The 9,303-nt window shown below is 35.0% G+C and overlaps 1 non-coding gene across 1 annotated transcript; it reads left to right on the forward strand.

The window, feature by feature from the left end:
* The first annotated feature begins 8,843 nt into the window (after window positions 1–8,843).
* Window positions 8,844–8,947, forward strand: LOC111825299. Its single transcript, XR_002828471.1, has one exon. It is a non-coding gene; the product is annotated as a U6 spliceosomal RNA (small nuclear RNA).
* Window positions 8,948–9,303: the final 356 nt, after the last annotated feature.

Consider the following 9,303-nt stretch of genomic DNA (forward strand, 5'->3'; position numbering starts at 1 on the left):
GGGCTGAGGGACCCCCCTCCAGTGTATGAATTGTCATGCACCGGGCCTCTAGTTTTTAATATAATAGGGTGAAATGAGTAATAAGAGTAATGTACATTTGAACATCTTCAGTAAAATGTGGGAGCACATCTGATATATAATGGAAAAATAGTAGAGAATAAGATAGGCTCAAATCTTCATATCAGGGAAATTGAGTAGAAAAGAAGTTACGCAATGGCGCCTCTCTCTCTCTCTCTCTCTCCCTCTCCTCTTAAACAGAATGTTCTTTCTTTTTACTAGGCAATGCCCTAAATTCCTCTAAGAAAATACAATAGACTCAAGCTTGAAATATATACCCTATAGGAATATTTTTTAAAAATATGCTTTATTCATTTTAGAGAGAGAGGAAGGGAGAGAGATAGAAACATTGATGATATAGGATCCTCATTGAACAGCTAACTTCTATATGCTCCCACCAGGGATTGAGCCCACAATCCTGGCATGTGCCTTGACCTGGAATCAAACCAGTGACCTCCCCTTTGTTCATGGGTTGATGCTCAACCACTGAGCCACACCAGCCAGACCCTATTGGAATAATTGACACCAAGGCCAAAGTCAGAAACACATCAGATAATTGATATTATTATTGAGTTCAGATTAATTGAGGTTGCATTACATAAAGCTTTTAAAGAACTGTGAAATAAACAATTTTTAAATAGGTCTAATATTTTAAACATTTTAACTGACATATGTTCACTTCCCTTTAAATCATCTCCCTTTTTTATTCACCTGCAAGGTTGAACCACAAAATTTATCATCCTAGTGAACAAGAGAAGGAACAAGAGAGTATCACCACCAAGAAAAAGCGGTCACATAATACCTTTGACTTTAAAATTTGCGTCTCCTTATAAAATTTGGGATAAAATATTTCTTGTGGTGAGATGATAGATTTGTTAATCTCACAAACATACTTTTAACAAGTCAAGAGCCAGGCCAGGTGAAATAACAATAACAAGAATTATCAGAACTTAGACATTTCTTTCATCGTGTAGCTAAGTTATGCTTTCCATCACTAATGATGAACCATGCGATTTGGTGGCTCCACCAGAAATAAATCCACACCTATATGGTCAACTAATATATAATAGGAATAATGATAGTCTTTTCAATAAATCATATTGGAAAAACTGGATAGATACATACAAAAAATGAAACTAGACCATTTTCTTATACCATATACAAAATAAACTCAAAATGGATTAAAGACTTAAATATTAGACTCAAAAGCATAAAACTCCTCGAAGAAAACATAGACAGTAAACTCTTTGATATTGCTCTTAGCAATATTTTTGGGGGGGTATGTCTCCTTGAGCAAGGGAAACAAAAGAAAAAGTAAACAAATAAGACTACATGAAACAAAAAAGTTTTTGCACATCTAAGGAAACCAACACAAAATTGAAAAAAAAACAAAAACACTGAATGGAAGAAGATATATTCACCAATGTTATGTCTGATAAGGAGTCAATATCCAAAATATATAAGGAACTTACAACTTCACACACACACACACACACACACACACACACACACAACATGCAATTAAAAAATGGACAAAGGACCCGAATAATCACTTATCTAAAGAGGACATACAGATGGCCAATAGACATATGCAAATATGCTCAACATCACTAATCATCAGGGAAGTGCAAATTAAAGCCAAATGAGATATCACTTCATATCTGCCAGAATGGTTATTATCAATAAATCAACAAAAAAACAAGTGCTAGTGAGGATGTGGAGAAAAGGGAATGCTAATATACTGCTGGTGGGAATGCAGCCACTTTGGAATACAGTGTGGCTATTCCTCAAAAAATTAAAAATGGAACTACCATATGACCCACTTTTGGCTATTTATCTGAAGAAATCCAAAACACTAATTCAAAGCCATATATGCAGCCCTGTGTTCATTGCAGCATTACTAGTATTTATAATAGTCACATTACAGGCACAACCTAATGGCCATTGGTAGATGAATGGATAAAGAAGTGGTATATACATAAAATGGAATATCACTCGGCCATAAAAATAATGAAATTTTGCATTTGCGACAACATTCATGGATCTAAAGGTTATTATGCTAAGTGAAATAAATCAGTCAGAGGAAGAAAAGTACCATATGATTTCTCTTATATGCAGAATCTATAAACCATAATAAGTGAACAAATAAAACAGAAATAAACTCATACAGAAAAAAAATATGGTTGCCAGATGGGAACTGTGGTGTGGGAATTGGTGAAATATGTGAAAAGAATTAAGAAGTGCAAATTGCCAGTTATAAAAATAATCACAGGGCTTGGCCCATGTGGCTCAGTGGTTGAGCATTGACCTATGAATCAGTTCATGGTTAGATTCCCAGTCGGGGCACATGCCCTGGTTAGGGCTTTGATCCCCAGTAGGGGGCATGCAGGAGGCAGCCGATCAATGATTCTCTCTCATTATTGATGTTTCTATCTCTCTCTCCCTCTCCCTTCCTCTCTGAAATCAATAAAAAAATATTTTAATAAATAGTCACAGGGATTTAAATAGAGCACAAGAAATATAGTCAATAATATTGTAATCACAATGTATTGTGTCAGATGGGTACTATACTTATGGGGTGATCACTTCATAAGGCATATAATGTCTCATCACTATATTGAACACCTAAGACTAATTTTGGTGGGACATAAGTAGATTATAGTTTTTCATATGGAAAATAATGCAACAATGAACAAATAATAATCCTATATAATAAAAGCCTAGGTGGGGGTCGCGGCGTCCTCGCGTGATGTCATCACAAGATGGCTACCACAAGATGGCCACCACAAGATGGCTGCCCTCCTAGAGTAGTTAGAGTAGATACTCCAGGATACACTTGATCTGGGGAGGGGTGGCAAGGGTAGGAGGAGATAGGAATGAAGAAATTTCCAAGAAATTTTCTTATGCCCTAAAGGTCATTCAGGGAAGTTAGCTGTTTGACTGGCTGAAATGGTGGGAAAGAATTAACCCTATATCAAAAGCTAAAAGGTAGGCCATCCAGTCTCACAACCAAAAATTAGGGTGTCAGGGACTCCAGATGCTATTAAGATTGAGCCTTATATCTAATGAAAGATGAATGGGATCAGAATTGCCTGTGCTATGAAAGAAAGTGTCTTTGTGTGTGGGATAAAACCATGAAGAAGATTAAATAAGGAAGCCATGTTTTCTTTGCACTTCTGAGTATAGCAATATTGCATTTGTGACTCCACAACATGTCAGGGCTAGCCTGAGATGTCTAAGAACCTCCGTGTAGCAAGAATTTATATGCACCAGGCTTTAGATGAAGCTCCTAAACTAAAATTAGTGAGAGACACCATGTTGAGGCCTTGGCTGTGGTTGTGAAACAGATGGTTTCATTTGCAGAACTACATATGATAAAAACAGTAGAAAAGGCTCATTTTTAAGTCTTTCTTAATACTATATTTGAACAACTTTTCTGAAAGTTAAATCCAGTTCCAGCTGTTGAAGCTCCTCCATTAGTACAAAGTTTGGGGTAGCCTTGCGAGAGAGAGAGAGAGAGAGAGAGAGAAAGCAGAGTATAATACTACTTGAAAGGTTACAGGAAGCTAGAAAACATGTCTAAAACGTGTCTTAGCTGAGTTGATCTCAACAACTTATTTTTCTCTACCCAGAAAGCAGATAACAATGACTTGGGGAAAGGAAATATGTTGGTAAGGAAGTCCCCACTTATTGCTGTTTTTAGGTCAAGGCAGCTGCACATGCCCTGATGATGCAGATGATGCAGACCTAGCTGAGGCTCATTTCCATACAAGGGAAAGTAGCTGATATTTTAGCTTAGATTAGATAATATTTAGAATAGAATAGAATAGAATAGAATAGAATAGAATAGGCATTAAAGAAGTGATTATTTGCCTATCTTCATACAGTGAATTAACAGCCTTCCTTCTTTCTATACAACATTTTTTTCATCATGGTCTTGTCTACTACTCACTATGAATTTTGATCTCAGTCTGAAAGCAAGAGTTTAAAATAGATAAGATGCAGTATTATTCCTGGAAAATAAAACTGGTATTTAATTAAGGGTAATAACTGAAGCGACATATTTTTGTCTAAGGATATGGCATGCCTTATAAAATATCTTATTAATATGTTGCACATTAACCAGAAAGAAAAATAAAAATGGGTAAAAATGACTTTATGAAGCCTGTAGCTGTAGGAATCTTCAAGGGCTAAATAGCCAAAGCCAACATCAAGAAAGGATTGCCTGAAACCCAAGTAGCCATCTGGAGTTAACATAGGTACTGTCTCACTCAAAGTGCAAGAACATGCACTCCCCACTTTAGCCACAGGTGCACCACAGACTGTTGAATTCAATTTATTTGTCTCTTTCCTGTAGGGAACTGTATGCACAATTCTTAGAATGTTAGCAGTGTATTATTACAACCCCACATACACACACTAACGTGTAAGCTCCACAGGAGCACAGATTTCACTCAGGCTTGTTCAATGCTGTACTTGAGCAACTAAGACATTGTCAGATGGTCAATACATATTTATTAAATGAATGAATTAATAATAGGGGCAATATCCTACCTTTAAAAATGAATTTCCAGTGGTTGAACTTCTAGCATTATAGACAGGGTCCTTATATTACAACCTCAAGGCTACTAAATTATGAAAAATTTTATCCTAATGAATATATCATACTGCCTATACCACTTATAACTACACCTCTTATCTGCTTATTTGTCAAGTAAAATAATGCCATACATTTTATAAAAGTGTACTAGAATGTTAATATTTTTATAAAGCATAGATATTAAATTATTCATACTAGGACAGTAATATTATCTGAAGGTTAGGATATTTAGGCCAAGAAATATATAACAATACTTTTTTAAAGCTTAAAATTAGAGTATAATGAATCAATTCCTTTGCTTGAAATAACAAATAGATGACACTTAGAGCTGGATTAAAGAAATTGAATACCTATGAATATGACCAGTACTTTTGCCTGGGGAAATTTAACTGGTAAAATTATATCAAAGATTCAGAATTTTATCATTATAAAGAGCAGTAGCAATTATTTAGTTTAATTCACATCCTTTTTAGTTATGTCTTATTTTGTTTTTTTTTGTTTATGTTTTTGTTTGTTTTTTTACTCTCATATTTCCCCAGGGAATGGTTCTCATTGAGCTATGAATTATAGTAAAATGCCTCTTGGTCACTGGGATAGCCACATAACCCAGTCTTTGCCAACCACACTCATTAATATGAATGCTGAGGAAGAGAAAGTGTCCACAAAATACAGTATCAGTTTGTTGAATACTTCAGGCTAGCTTTGTACAATAGTTGCAGGAACTAATAAAATACCTTCTTTGTGGAAGTTAACATTAGCTGATTTTCTGTACTGTGTAACTAAAACAATACCGATTAATGGGAAATATTAATACCTTAATTATATAGAAGACAATTATAATGAAGAAAATTACCTCATACCACTCTACTCTTTAGTAAACAATCCAAGAATTGCCAGATAGCTTTATATGCAGTCTCCCTTCTTTAAACTTATCTTTTAAACTTCCATGACTTTTCTTGCCTCTGCTATTTCTTCTTGGTGAAAACATCTACTTTTGTATTATTTATGTGTTGGGATATTGATACTACTGGGTCTTTCTGCTTAAGCACAACTTCTGTCAGTTCTGCAACTTCAAAACTACTTAGTGGATTCAGTAGCAGCAAATGTCTTCAACCATCTGTTTGCAGTTTATTACAGAAATTGGATTAATTTGCCTTAGGGGTTTCATAAATGAGATCCAGAAAACCCTAGATGTCCTCTCCATTTAGAGCTTTATACCAAGTCTCTCTTCTCATGTATGTTCTCTTTTCAGTTAGAACAAAAGGTAGAGGAAGCCCATAGCCATCACCAACTATGACTTTGTAACTATTCTAATTCTCTTCTAATTTTTCCACTTTATTTTAACATTAACAAATTTTAAAGAAAACAATGTATTGATTACTTTTAGTTAAGTGTAATAGAGACTTCCACTGGCCAATAAAATCAATTACCCCTTTTATAGTCTACAGCCCTAATTGAGAAGCAGCGGCCTAAATAAGTCTATATTTGCTTGGTTGTGTGTGTGTTTTAATCCTCATCTGAGGATTTTTTTCATTGATTGTTTAGAGAAGTGGAAGGGGAGGAGAGAGAGAAACATTGATGTGAGAGAAACACATCAATTGGTTGCCTCCGGAATGTGCCCTGACCAGGGCAGACCTGCAACAGAAGTACATGCCCTTGACTGGGAATCAAACCTGAGACTCTCAGCCAGGGATGAATAAGTCTATATTTGTATACAAACATCTAGGTGTGACCATATGACTAATTGTCATCAATGGAATTCAAGTGAAAAAATGATGGCCACTTCTACATCAAGCCTTTGAAAAAAGAAATGTACCTCTTTCTTTTCTTTTTTCCTCTTTCCATTGACTGGATATTTAAAATAATGAGACCTAATAGATGTACTGTCTGATACAGTAGCCATTAGCCATATGTGGCTATTTAAATCTAAAATGACTAAATTAAATATAAGTTCCCCATTCATATTAGCCACATTTCAAAAGTTTAGTAGATACATTCTCATCATTGCAGAACTTGCTATTAAATAGCACTGACTCAGATAATGGTGGAGACACAAAATGGAAAGAGCCTTGTTCATTGACTCTTAGTGAGAAGAGCCACCTAGCCATTGGATACTTTGAGAGTGTGAAATAAACCTCGAGTTTGGTCAGGTATGCATTTACATATTTAGGGTACATATTACATAGTATTTTGGCTTATCCCAATTATTAAGCTTGATGGCTATTTTAAAAACCCTTTGAACATATTTTTGTACCTTTAGAAGATCCCCTATATACTTTTGCATTTTGTTTGATGGATTTTTTTTTTTTTACATTCAAAATCAAAACAAAATAGACCAGCCGTGGGCAAACTACGGCCCGCGGGCTGGATCCAGCCCGTTTGAAATGAATAAAACTAAAAAAAAAAAGACCGTACCTTTTTATGTAATGATGTTTACTTTGAATTTATATTAGTTCACACAAACACTCCATCCATGCTTTTGTTCCGGCCTCCGGTCCAGTTTAAGAACCCATTGTGGCCCTCGAGTCAAAAAGTTTGCCCACCCCTGAAATAGACCATGTATTTTAAAGCAGAAGGGTTTAAGAAGTAGCATAACTAAGAAAATAGTCTAAAAGAAATATGGCAATGCATTCACAGTTTAGGAGCAATGATAACATTTTAGGTTTCTGCTAACTCCTACTTACCTTAGAAGATAAAATCATTATAAGCACAAGGCCATGAAGAGCATGGTCTTTGGGACCAGAATCTTTGGGTTTGAGTATTGCTTCTGCTACTTGATGTTCATGTTTGTAGTTTTATGAGTATCTATAAAGAACAATTGAGAGAGAGGAATCAGGCAGGTGTAGGTCAATATATCAACTTAATTACTGCTAAAAGCTGGGTTGGAGAATATGGATTAAATGTGTGCCACTAATGAGCTTCAAGGTACTCCTGACCACACCAGTGTAGATCTTGGCATAGTCCACTCAAGGGAAATTTTGAGTGTTCATGGAGGACTCACTCAGGACTTTTGCTTCTCACTGAGGGAGGAAATTATAAAACGGCAGAGTGTAAATTTCCCAAATTTAGGAATTTTGATTGATTAGCATCACCCACTTTATAAATTCAAACTAAGGTCTACCTTTTACTACTTGATAATCCATTTCTCCACTGTGTAGAGGCAAAAAAGCAGAGCAGAAGGTCAGAAGGGTAGGATATAGGGAAACTATCTCTTCAAGAAAATCAGGGAAAAGAGCGAGGTTTTGGTATTGTGAATCTGTGCCTTTCTATGGAAAATGGATATGGTAATAACACTTGGGATTGCCATGAGTATTAAAAGAGATAATTTGTGTAAAGCATTAAACATAATGCCTTATAAATAGAAAATTCTTACTAATGTATTATTAGTAATAATAGCAGTTATGCTATTATGTTTCTGTTGCCTGAACTTTCATAATTGGTGTTTAATTTTTTAGTAGGTTTACAGGAAAAGTTGATATTTTATTTAGTCATAAATACCTCATTTTTGTATGAAACAGAGGTGCTTTTGTTTTTTAATGAAGTCATTTGGAAAGAGAACTATGCTAGATTTCTAAAGGAGGGCAATAACTAAAAAAAGTTTTACGGACACTCTAGGAAATTTAATCATTACTTTCTTTACAAATTTGTCTGGATCCCAGCCAACACTTAAATAATTGCTTACAAATATCTGAGAGGAAAATTATATATTTCAATCAAAAAATAAAAGTGTTAATTCTTTAAAATAAAAAAAGATAATAAGCATGTATTCTTATAATTAGCATTTATAAGTGGAAAATATTAGGGAACATTGAGATTTAACAGGACTGAAATCATCCATCTGCTCAGTTTTACTGATCTATTAAAGAGTTCTTTAATATGAGTACATGACAGTATACTATGGGACTGTTAGGAATAATAGGTGAGCTCAACATTATTTCTGCATTCAAGAACTTATAGACTGGCTGGCCAGTATGGCTCAATGGTTGAGTATCAACCCATGAACCAAGAGGCCACTGATTCGATTCTAGGTCAGGGCACATGTCTGGGTTGTGGGCTCTATCCCTAGTAGGGAGTGTGCAGGAGGCAGCCATTCAATGATGTTTCTCTCTCATTAATGTTTCTTTCTCTGTTCCTCTTCCTTCTTCTCTCTAAAATCAATAAAAAGTATTTTAAAAATATATAGACTGTGCTCACTTTGGCAGGATATATACTAAAATTGGAATGATACAGAGAATTGCATGGCCCCTGCGCAAGGATGACATTCAAATGCATGAAGTATTCCATATTTTATGTATATATTAATATATGGAATATGTGTCTAAATATTATAATTCTGTGCAGAAAGTAAGTCTGAATAACAAGTAAAATTAGTGCTTTGAGAGGAAAACTATTTTCAGATGTAGAGTTCACAGTAAGTATTATTTTCAGCTATGGGGTGCTTATTTGAGGAAGCAAAGTACCAATGAGAGCTTGATGAAAGGAGATGGCATATGGACTAGAAAACTTTTGGACAAAAGTCATGGCGGCAGGGTGTTCCATGCTGACAAAACAGGTGGTGTAATTATGAAAACCAGACTGTTTCCATTAAGATAAATTGAGGATACAAGAAGTCAGAAGCAGTACATGAATTTGTAATAAAAATAAAT

The sequence above is a fragment of the Myotis lucifugus genome, unplaced genomic scaffold, assembly GCF_000147115.1.
Source record: "Myotis lucifugus unplaced genomic scaffold, Myoluc2.0 scaffold_20, whole genome shotgun sequence".
NCBI lineage: Eukaryota > Metazoa > Chordata > Mammalia > Chiroptera > Vespertilionidae > Myotis > Myotis lucifugus.